Raw genomic sequence first — 12385 nt, 5'->3', positions numbered from 1 at the left:
TCCACAGCTAATCACAAAGATATCGTCGCCTTCCTTTCAGATCTACCTCTTCAAGAGCTGAGGGCCCTATTTACTAAGGCACGGTAGCGTTTTTAACGTGCCTACAATTAGCGCGCATGCTAAATGTGTAGGCGCCTAGAGGGATATTGTAGGAGCGTACACAGTTAACATGCATACATGGTTAACACACGTTAAAAATGCTAATGTACCTATAATGCAGCTTAGTAAACAGGGCCCTATATGAATAAACTAGTAAAACAGGCCCGTTTCTGACACAAATGAAACGGGCGCTAGCAAGGTTTTCCTCAGAGTGTGTATGTTTGAGAGAGTGTGTGTGAGAGTGACTCTGGGAGAGGGAGAGAGAGACAGAGAGACAGAGAGAGAGTGAATGTGCGAGTGTGTGTGTGTGACAGAGAGAGAGAGTGAGACTGCTGGGTGCAAGTGTGTCTCCTCTGTCCCCCCTCTAGCCACCCAGCGATTCTCCTCTCTCCCCTGCTCCCCCTCCAGCCACCCAGCGATTCTACTTTTTCCCTTGCACCCCTCCAGCCACCCACTAATGCTCTTCTGTACCCTGCCCCCCTCCAGCCACCCAGCGAGTCTCCTCTGTCCCCTGCCCCCCTCCACCCACCCTCCGAGTCTCCTCTGTCCTCTGCTCCCCCTCCAGCCACCCACCGAGTCTCCTTTGTCCCCTGCCCCCCTCCAGCCACCCAGCGATGCTCCTTTTCCTTTGCCCCCCCCCAGCCACCCAGCAATTCTCCTTTTTCCCTTGCCCCCCCAGCCACCCAGCGATTCTCCTGTTTCCCCTGCTCCCCCTCCAGCCAGCCAGCAATTGTCTTATCTCCCATGCCCCCCTCCAGCCACCCAGCGAGTCTCCTTTTTCTCTTGCCCCCCTCTAGCCACCCAGCGATTCTACTTTTTCCCTTGCACCCCTCCAGCCACCCACTAATGCTCTTCTGTACCCTGCCCCCCTCCAGCCACCCACCGAGTCTCCTCTGTCCCCTGCCCCCCTCCACCCACCCTCCAAGTCTCCTCTGTCCTCTGCTCCCCCTCCAGCCACCCACCGAGTCTCCTTTGTCCCCTGCCCCCCTCCAGCCACCCAGTGATTGACCTATCTCCCCTGCCCCCCTCCAGCCACCCAGCGATGCTCCTTTTCCTTTGCCCCCCCTCCAGCCACCCAGCAATTCTCCTTTTTCCCTTGCCCCCCCCAGCCACCCAGCGATTCTCCTGTTTCCCCTGCTCCCCCTCCAGCCAGCCAGCAATTGTCTTATCTCCCCTGCCCCCCTCCAGCCACCCAGCGAGTCTCCTTTTTCTCTTGCCCCCCTCTAGCCACCCAGCAATTCTCCTGTCTCCCCTGCTCCCCCTCCAGCCTGTGATTGTCCTATCTCCCCTGCCCCCACTCCAGCCACCCACCGATTCTCCTATGTCCCCTGCCCCCCCCTCCAGGCACCCAGTGATTCTGCTCTCTCCCTTGCCCCCCTCCAGCCACCCAGTAATTCTCCTTCCCTTTACAGCACCACACCACCCAAATCTCTGCCCCTCCGCCAACCGCCCAACCTCCGCTGCCGTGCACAGCTCAGCGTGCACGCCCACTGAACGGTAGAGCCAATCGCCGCCGTGCGCCCGCCCTCCCACCTGTGGTTGGTCAGTGCTGCATGTGACGTACACGGAAGTACGCTGACGTCACTTCAGGAGATGGATACAGCTTTAGAGAGAGCACGAATGCTTCAAGGCTTCACTTTCTCAGCTTCAGAACGTTGGAGGTGCGTTTTATTATACAGGATATCACCAAAACTCTGCAACTGAACACAAAAGCTACCACTACCTTTCCCACTTCAGATCTATCTCTTCAAAAACTCTATGAATAACCACATGGAGTATAGATGCCCTCTCTCCACATTGCGCAACACTATTGGAACTCCACCAAAATGTAAATTGTAAGCCACTTGTTTTTGGATAATAGTGAGATAGAAGAATGCACAGATACATAAAATGTGTTGTCGTGTAGTGAGCAAGTAGCAGTGGCGTAGCCAAGGGTGGGCTCGGGTGGGCCCAGGCCCACACATTTTGGGCTCAGGCCCACCCAGTAGCAGCACATCTATGATGTGGCTGGCAGGGATCCCCAAGCCCCACCAGCCAAAAATTCCCAACAACTGTTCCTCCTGCATACCTTGTAAATAACAGATCTTCATCTGCAGTGAGCAGCGACTGATAAATACTGCTTGCACCAGCCCCACAGCCTTTCCTCTGATGTATTCCCGCCTATGCGGAAACAGGAAGTTGCATCAGAGGGAAGGCTGTGGGGCCAACACGAGCAGTGTGTATTAGTTGCTACTCGCTGCCGGTGAGAAACTGCTATTTAAAAGGTATGCAGGGGAGGGGGGGATGTTTGAGAGAACCTATGACATGCAGAGTTCTTCTGCCCACCCATCTTGGGCCCAGGCCCACCCAAAATTGGGTGTCTGGCTACGCCCCTGGCAAGTAGTGCTAACTTTGCCCAGTAAGCTATGTGGGTACAGCACTGAATAGTTCCAGAATAGTTCCAGAAAGGGGGTCTGTGGTCAGGGAGGGAGTGTGCTATTGGGGGAGATAGTGGGAATCTCTGTTATTGGGGTAGGTGTTGGGGGAGGGGGGTCTGTTCTCAGGGAGGAAGGTTTACAAGGCAGGATTGCCTTAAGAAATTGGGAGGGAGGGAGAAACGGGCTGATCCTCTTATGCGGGTCCCAAGGGAATATCGGCTGTGACTCGCGTAGGTTTCGGCGGCCATCACATGTCTGGTGAGAGCCATAAATTCAATGCCAGTGCTCAGGCATGGATCGTCATTGAATATCCAGGACCTGCTGACTATTGACCCTTATGAATTTAATGAGACTATTTACACCTTTCCACCCTTTTTTCTATTTTGTGTATTCGATGCTCTGGTGACACTAGAGAATCTGAAGGCTAGGATTTTATTTTATTTATCTATTTATATTCCACACAATCATTGAATTCTTGGTAGAGAACAATGAAACATGCACAATATAAAATATAACATTCATCAAATGCAAAAAAAAAGACAAATAAAAAATTTACCCTCCGATATATCTCACTGGTAAATACGTCAAGCGTGATTATACAAGTCAATTCTATTATAATATTTCAGCTATTTGTTTTTAGTTCACTCCATAGTATTGTAGAAATAATACAGTTTTTTGAGTTCTTTTTTTTTTAACTGTCCCATATTTAGAGAAATACTCAACGGGATCTGTCTGCCTTACTTCTTTTTTCATTTTTAGAAGACCGAGTTATAAAACTCTAGACAAATCACAGTTATTTGCATAACCATCATCATGGGGCCCTTGCATGTCGCTGCCTGAAAGCTAATTTTTTTTAAATTATCATATCTGTTCTGCAATAATTAAGACCTGTGCCGAAAAGGCAAGTCACCACCTGTTTAGAATTAGCATCTTGGTTTGAGTGACACTGACGTAGAGTTACATAAATGATTGCGCTGCAGAGGCGCAGGGACTGTGTCACAGTGCGGCTGTATCTAGGTCAGACTAAACCATGTAATCACGCCAAAATCAGTTAGAAACATTGGAGATAAGCAGGGTTGCCCTCAGGGGCATAGCCAGATAACAGATTTTGGGTGGGCCTAGGCAAGAAGAGGGTACCCACCCAAGTGTTCTCCCCTTCACCCACCACCAAACAAAATCTCATCTGGCAGGAAAACGCTTCTTTTCACTTTAGCAGTCTGCAGCAGGCATGCGCTGAAGACTGAGCATGCGCAGGTGCCGGAATCGTGGAGAATAGAGTTTTTGTTACCATCAGGGGGAAGTCTTCAGCTGGCAGAGCTTGGGATCCCCACCTGCTACCACTAATACGTATGCTACTGTTGGGTGGGCCTGAGCCCTAATTGGGTGGGCCCTGGCCCACCTTCGGCTATGCCACTGGTTGCCCTCTGAGTCTTGTGAAATCTTGTGTGTTTGCTTTTTCTTTGTTTAATGTGAATTCTGAATATCTTGGTGAACAGTGAAAGTCAGGAGTGTAGCCAGTGGGGGCCAGGGGCCTAGGCCCCCCACTTTGGGCTAATCATGTAGGAAAGGCCTGTGTAAGGATATGCTAAACTCATTTACTAGTGCAGCTTAGTAAAAGAGTCCTTACATCATACGCCTTCTGAGACAGGGAAAGACTTACAATTCATGAATGTAACGTGCCTTGAACTAAATCAATCTAACTTCCTGCGCAGACCGTAACTCCCTAGGAGCCAAATATAAAGAAATCATATTTTGAAGATAATCTGGAGCTTGTCCATATAAAATCTGTAAAACAAATATCGGCAACATAAAATGAATTCTTGCTTTCACCGGCAACCAATGCAGCTTCACCAGAAAAAGGTATGGTTTGATGTGGGAGGAGAAAGAAAGCATGGTGGTGGCAGGGGGGGTGGGGAATACATGGCCCCCTTAGTTCACCTCTGGATCCAGCCAAGACCAAGCAGGACATGGCAAGATTGGAGCAGAAGACAAGGCAGGAGCTGGAGACAAAGCAGGGCTGGAGGCAGGCAAAGCTGGAACTTGGAGGCAAGGCAGGCAAGGCCAGACAAGGCACAGCTCCTGGAGACCTGTTGCAAAGGTGTCGAGGGAATGCCGAGGCCTTCCAAAAATATGCCCCAATCCGGAATTGCAGGCATCCTTCACGGGCCCAGAACTTCCTGTGCCAGTCCTAAACATCAGTCCCTTTGGCGTGCGCACATGCGCACAAACCCAGAAGCTGGCAACAGCCAACAGTGGGAATAATTGAGTTGAGCTGGCGCTAGTAGCGGCATAAGGGGGAAGTCCTTGACACAGCCTGGTGGCGAAACATGCATGTCGGACAGCGTTGAACCCCCAGTCCGAACGTATTTAAGTTATGTGCTTTAAATACCTCTAAAAAATTATGTAGACGCCGATGAGGAATTTGGTGATAATATTAATTGCCAAAAACTTATTATTGGACAATTAAGCACCACTGAGGCGAAATTTGAAACATCTTTAGGAGACATGTTAAGATATTGTGATAATTTTGAGAAGTCATAAAACGGTGTGGAGAAAAAGCACTGAGTAACAAACTGGGGACTATTTAATCTGTTAGAGTTAGGTGCAGGCATGGCCGCTAGGCGTATCCTATTTGACGCGCGTTGGACGCGGGTAGGCGCCTACACACCTTTGCAAAAGGGCCCCTTTGTTTCCACACGCCTCATTGCCAGCTCCTGCTCTGCCACTTGATACCCTGCTCATATTTCTCTGCGCCAGAAGCGTCCAAACAATTCTTTGTCGAAAGGCAAGCTCAGTGGAACTTTCAATATTTCCCCCGCATCTGCTGATGAAAACCTAGGAAACTGAACTGCTTGGACCCGAGCGAAACTTGAAGCAGATCCAAAACATCTGCTTCAAATTATCCGAACATCCAGATGCTAAAGTGAGTTTTTGGATCCAGCTAGGATTTTCAACTTTTTCTCACATCTCTGCTGCGCTTACCCTGTGATGCTGGGTGAGTCACACGATCCCCCTCAGTTTACTAAAGGGTAATTAGGAAGTAAATATTACAAGAATAACATTGTTTCTTCTCATTTTTGCTCCTTGGAAGCTTCTATGTGGTTCTATGCCAGAAATATGCTGCCAGATAAGAGAACGCCAAATCCAATTGGACAAAGCTGAATTAAGAACAGGAGAGAAAGAGAGCTTGAGAAAGACAAAAGATACCTGTTCGTTACCCACCTTGAACTATTTATTTATTTTATTGCTTTTGTATCCCACATTTTCCCACCTATTTGCGGGCTCAGTGTGGCTTACAATACATGGAGGGGCATAATTAAATGAAAACGTCTATCTCCATGGGCGTTTATCTCCGAGAACGGGTCCGTGAAGGGGCGGACCAAACCGTATTTTCGAAAAAAATAGACGTCCATGTTTTATTCGACAATTTGTGAGCTGAGCGTTATTGTTTTTCAGCGATAATGGAAAATGAAAGCGCCCAGCTCAAAAACGAATAAATCCAAGGCATTTGTTCGTGGGAGGGGCCAGGATTCGTAGTGCACTGTCCTCCCTCACATGCCAGGACACCAACCGGGCACCCTAGGGGGCACTTTTACAAAAACAAAAAAAAAGGTAAAAGAGCTCCCAGGTGCATAGCACCCTTCCCTTGTGTGTTGAGCCCCCCAAATCCCCCTCAAAACCCACTGCCCACAAGTCTACACCATTACTATAGCCCTAAGGGGTGAAGGGGGGCACCTACATGTGGGTACAGTGGGTTTGGGGGGTTGGACGACTAATAAGCATTAAGCAGCACAATTGTAACAGGTAGGGGAGGGATGGGCCTGGGTCCACCTGCCTGAAGTCCACTGCACCCCCTAATAACTGCTCCAGTGACCTGCATACTGCTGCCAGGGAGGTGGGTATGACATTTGAGGGTGAAAATAAACAGTTGTGAAACGGCATATTTTGTGGTGGGAGGGGGTTTGTGACCACTGGGGGAGTCAGGGGAGGACATCCCCAATTCCCTCCAGTGGTCATCTGGTCATTTAGGGCACTTTTTGGGGCCTTATTCGTGGAAAAACAGGGTCCAGGAAAAGTGCCCTAAATTCTCGCTAAAAACGCATATTTTTTTTCCACTATCGGCGAAAGGCGCCCATCTCTGATCGGCCGATAACCACGCCCCAGTTCCGCCTTCACCACGCCTTCGACACACCCCCATCAACTTTGTCCGCATCCGCGACGGAGTGTAGTTGAAAACGTCCAAATTCGGCTTTCGATTATACAGCTTTATTCGCTTTTGTTAGATAAACGTCTATCTCCCGATTTGGGTCACAATATAGGCGTTTTTCTATTTTGATTATAAGCAGGATTGTGATTGATGGAAGTACAGCTTGTTACAATTCAATATTGGGTTACATTGTGGAGAATTAAGGGAAGGCAAAGTCAATTCAGAATATCATTTGGGGTATACATCAATGGAATGTAACAAAGGGGGATGATAAGACGATAGAACAGTAGCCTGAGAACGTTAAGGTGTAACAGTTTTATCTGTGGGTGGAGCTTTAGGTGTGGTGAAAGTATGGGGAGGAGAATTCAGGGGAAGTGTATTGATGCATTTCTATTAGTGTGCATGGACGTCATGTGTTTTGATCCTTACAGTAAATTTTCTCAAAGCGATGAGTCTTCAGTAGCTTGCGGAAGTCGGTTAATTCGTAGATTGTTTTCAGGTTGCGTGGTAGTGTATTCCAGAATTGCGTGCCCATATAAGAGAAGGTTGATGCATGTAGTACTTTGTATTTTATGCCATTGCACTTAGGGAAGTGGAGATTGAGGAAAGTTCGCTGATGATCTTTTAGCGTTTCTGGGTGGCAGGTCTATTAAGGCATGATCTAAGTAATAATAACCTTGCTTTGGTGGAGGGGCTTGCATATTTCTATAAATCAGAAGGCTATGCTGTTGGGCCAGCCATAGACAGGCTTCTGGGGAGAAGCCAGACTTAAGAGTGTCTGAAACCTATCAAAACATGGTGCGAACAAGAAAAACAAATCCTATCCCGGATTGGTGTTGACCTGGGACAACAAAGACTGCTTCGGGTGTTAGTGTACTTGGATGTCTGGCGAAAAATGGGCTATAGGTCAGTAATCAGGACTGGATCCTGCCGAGCCACTGGTGAAACTACGAGAGTGCTGAAAATAGAGAAGTTATGCTTGCTACTAAAAATCAGATCCATCATAATGTGGTTACTTAAGATGAATGTTTGGATTAAAGTGGGGAAAAAAAACCTTCCTGGGTTTAGGTGGATTATAAATGTATAAAATAAATAACAGTCAAACTGAAAAGTGGGAAACAGCAGCAGAGGAGACCAGGGGCGTAGCCAGACCTTACGGTGGGAGGGGGCCAGAGCCCAAGGTTGGGAGCACATTTTGAGTGCCGCCCCGCCGCCACCTCCCCCCACCGCCACGCCTCGCTTCACTTTGCCTCACCTCCCCCCAAGCCGCCACCGTCTTCTGCCTTCTCGCACCCCCTCTCCGGCGCAGCCGCATTCCTGCCCTGCTCTTCTTGCTCCTCCTGTCCTGTGCACGCCGACGCTCCTTCTCAGTTTCACGTACAGGAGCGTCAGCGTGCACAGGACAGGAGGAGCAAGACGAGCAGGGCAGGAACACGGATGCGCTGGAGACGGCACTGAAGAAGGCTTTGGCTGGCAGGGGTTGGGGACTCCCGCCAGCCAAACCAGGGGCCCAGACATAATTTGCGGGGGCCCAGGCCCCGTGGCCCCCCCCCCCCGTAGCTACACCCCTGGAGGAGACCAAAGTCAAAGGAATCATTTACCAAAAATTCAAGTCTACTGTACTAACCATTAGGCACTTGCCACGCAGCCATTTTGGGGGGGAGCATGGACCGCTACCCATTGAGGTGGTGGTAAGGGCTCCTGTGCTAGCCTGACACTAACTGCTGGGTAAACACCAGTGCTACAAAAATAAAAAATTTTTGTGTTTATCCAGACGTAACAAAGACTACTCAACAAAAAAGAAAATTGTTTCTCTCTATGAGGTCTAAAACAATAGAAATAGGAGGTTCCTTCCTTCTTGCATATCCATGTAAATGTGTTGTAAGGTTAAATCAAACAAAATATGTGTTCTTTAATCCAGATCAGCTTAAATCTTTCCTAGACTTAAAACAACAATAGAGACTTTGAAGGAGTAAAACGAGAATGTAAGCGGCATCAATTTCTTATTTGCAGATCAATATAATGTAAACTTCACAAATTCCTACCCCCCCTTCTTAAATTGAGGTCTAATGAAGCTGAATGATATGTTACTATTGAGGAAAGTAAATTTCTGTATATTTAACTTGTTTCCAAAGCTGTATTTCACTTAACAGTTTATGTATGTCTGTTTAAGTTGCAAAAATCTAATAAACAAATATTTAAAAAAATTTTGTGGCGTCAAAAACGACGTTTGCTGTGGGAGGGAGTACTTCTGGTTTAGTGAGTGGTAAGCCCGTGTTGGGCTTTGAGTCTGGTTTTCCTTTGAGTCTGGTTTTCCTTTCAAGTCTCACTTTCAGGGGAGAGGGAAAAGGGCAGCAACCACTGGGAGATTAATGAGGGTTCATGCCTTAGTCCCTCCAGTGGTCAGCTGCTCAATTAGAGCAACTTTGTAACTTGGACGTGACTGAAACAGATCTAGCTAAAAACGTCCTTCTTTTTAGACATGGACGTTTCTTCCCATTTGAAAACCCACGTTGGGCGTCCTACTCTTGGGACCTCCCTAGTTCCCACCCACAACATGTCCCTGTGCTATTTGGATGAACTGTAGTGTGAAATGTCCAAATTATGACTTTCCAAAACCAGGATTTGGGCGTTTTCAGTCGATGGATTTTCTTTTAGGCATTTTAAGATGTCCATCTGCTTTGAAAATGAGGACCAGAAGATCCTAAGGGGCTCTTCTACTAAGCCGCGTAGGCGCCTATTTGCGCCCAACATGCATCAATTTTGAGTTTCCACTCGGCTACCGCATGGTCCTTGTGGTAATTTCATAAGTACATAAGTATTGCCATACTGGGAAAGACTAAAGGTCCATCAAGCCCAGCATCCTGTTTCCAACAGTGGCCAATCCAGGTCACAAATACCTGGCAAGATCCCCAAAAAGTACAAAACATTTCATACTGCTTATCCCAGAAATAGTGGATTTTCCCCAAGTCCAATCTAATAATGGTCTATGGACTTTTCCTTTAGGCAGCCGTCCAAACCTTTTTAAAACTCTGCTAAGCTAGCTGCCTTTACCATATTTTCTGGCAACGAATTCCAGAGTTCAATTACACGTTGAGTGAAGAAAAAGTTTCTCCGATTCATTTTAAATTTACTACTTTGTAGCTTCATCGCATGCCCCCTAGTCCTAGTATTTTTGAAAAGCGTAAACAGATGCTTCATGTCTACCCGTTCAACTCCACTCATTATTTTATAGACCTCTATCATATCTCTCCTCAGCCATCTTTTCTCCAAGCTGAAGATCCCTAGCCACTTTAGCCTTTCCTCATAGGGAAGTCGTCCCAAAGATCCATGTTTCGCTTACATGCTGTTTCAAGATAGTCTCCAAAACTGTTTTCTTATTGGAGACAGTTTTGGAGATTACCTTGAAACAGCATGTAAGCAAAACATGGATCTATGTCGGTGACATCGGGTCTCCACCATGTATCGTCAACTGTGGCTGAAAAGCTAAGTACTAATTTGAAATTTAAAGATAAAAATACGTGTGGAAAAATTAAGATAAATAATATAAGTAAATAAGTAAAAATCGAAAATTTGGATTGATGAGGATTGCGGCTCCTGCCTCTTGAAATATGCTTGGCTCATAAAAACCATTAGCCATTATAGAGGCAGGTACGCTGATCCGAGGATCCTATTAAAGTGCTTTGATCATTTAGACCGCCGTGATATAACAAGGAATTGCTTTTTGTGAAGTTGAGTAGAGTGAGAATGATTTGACGTTAAACTCCCTTCACTACTTAAATTGTATATCTGCCTAGATATTATTGGAAGAGGTGGGGCAATAGCATTTACACCAGGGTCCAACTGGCGTAAATACCGGCACCCAAATTTGGGCGGGAATGGGCTCTAAGCGCTATTCTATAAAGAATGTTCAACTCGGAGACCCTATGTAGAATAGCGCCCTACGCCAATTTTTTTCCAGTGCTCAAATTTGGATGCCATTTACCGAACCCAGACCTATGACGTTTACATGAACCCTTAGAGAATAGTAGGAGTTTTATTCCCACTTATAAACATAGAAACATGACGGCAGATAAAGGCCACATGACCCATCCAGTCTGCCCATCCTCTGTAACCCCTAATTCTTCCTGTTCCTAAGCGATCCCACATGCTTATCCCATGCCTTTTTAAATTCTGGAACAGTCCTCGACTCCACCACCTCCACCGGGAGGCCATTCCACGCCTCCACCACCCTTTCTGTGAAATAATAATACTTCCTTAGGTTACTCCTAAGCCTATTCCCTCTTAACTTTGTCATATGCCCCCTCATTCCAGAGCTCTCCTTCATTTGGAAAAGGCTCTCTTCCTGTACATAAATGCCCTTGAGATATTTAAACGTTTCTATCGTGTCTCCTCTCTCCCTCGTCTCTTCCAGCGTATACATGTTGAGGTTCATAAGCCTGTCCCTATAATTTTTGCATTCAAGACCGCTTACTAATTTCATAGCCGCCCTCTGGACCTACTCCATCCTGTTTATATCTTTCCATAGGTGCGGTCTCCAGAACTGCATGCAGTACTCCAAATGAGGCCTCACCAGAGACTTATACAATGGCACTATCACCTCCTTTTCCCTACTGGTCATGCCTCTCTTTATGCACCCAAGCTTCACCAGTATTCTGTATCCTTATATGCTCAAGTGGTGTGAAAATATAGGCACCCTGTTAATCTTCCCATGGTTTGCCCTGTGCATTAGCAATCAGAAGCTCTACACTGGCACAAAAGACAAAATAAGCAACCTTGGAGCAGAAGTGTAGCCAGGTTGTGACACCAAGGGGAGCGGAGAATGGACAGCGTAGGCGCATGCATGCACTACATATGCGTGATGGACGTCTGAAAAACAGGTGTTGGCGCCATCAAAAGTCCATTTGGGGGAGCAGTCACTCCCCTGGCACCCCACCTAGCTAAGCCTCTGACATGGAGTTGTCACTGCTGTCGTTTCAACTGTTTTCCTGTGTCGGAAGACCATCTACAACCCTACTTCTCCCATTCCTTGCTGTTCTACTGTAGTGGCTTGTTTATTCCTATACCTTGATGGTCTTCTTTTCAATAGCATTGCCTGTCACATGTTCATACTGTAAACCCCCCGGTAGCAGAGCAAGGTATTACAATGATGGTACCAAATATGTCACAGTGTTTCCCCAAAATGACTCAACTCCAACCAGGGAGTTTAACAATAAAAAGAAAATATATTTTTTTATTATTTGAATTATATTTAAATGCTAATGAAATCTTACCAACTTGCAAATTTAACATATGTATTTCAATTACAGGTTTGCAACACAAATCAGTTTAGTCTCTAGAAACATTGAGAGCATTTTCAGATAAGTATAAATATTAGTTCCATAAATCATTTAAGTACATTCAATTTTGCAACACACTAGATTCTTTAAAGTTTCTTTTCTCCTGTCTTTCAGATTTCCGGAGACCTTCAAGGGTGTCAACATGTACGTTTTCCTCTACTCTTTTTTTCCTTCTTTTAGTTATCTCTCACTTATTGTTCAGGTTTCCTTTACTATTTTCTCTTATGTGCACTTTTTAAAATAGTTTCAGTCACTTAGCTGCTCTCTTTGTTTTCTCTCTCTGGCTCTCTTGAACTGTGGGCGCCTTTTCTTTCAGGTGATGA

This window comes from Microcaecilia unicolor, chromosome 4 (genome assembly GCF_901765095.1).
Source record: "Microcaecilia unicolor chromosome 4, aMicUni1.1, whole genome shotgun sequence".
Taxonomy (NCBI): domain Eukaryota; kingdom Metazoa; phylum Chordata; class Amphibia; order Gymnophiona; family Siphonopidae; genus Microcaecilia; species Microcaecilia unicolor.
The sequence above is the reverse complement of the archived record's forward strand: the minus strand, read 5'-3'. Positions refer to the sequence as shown.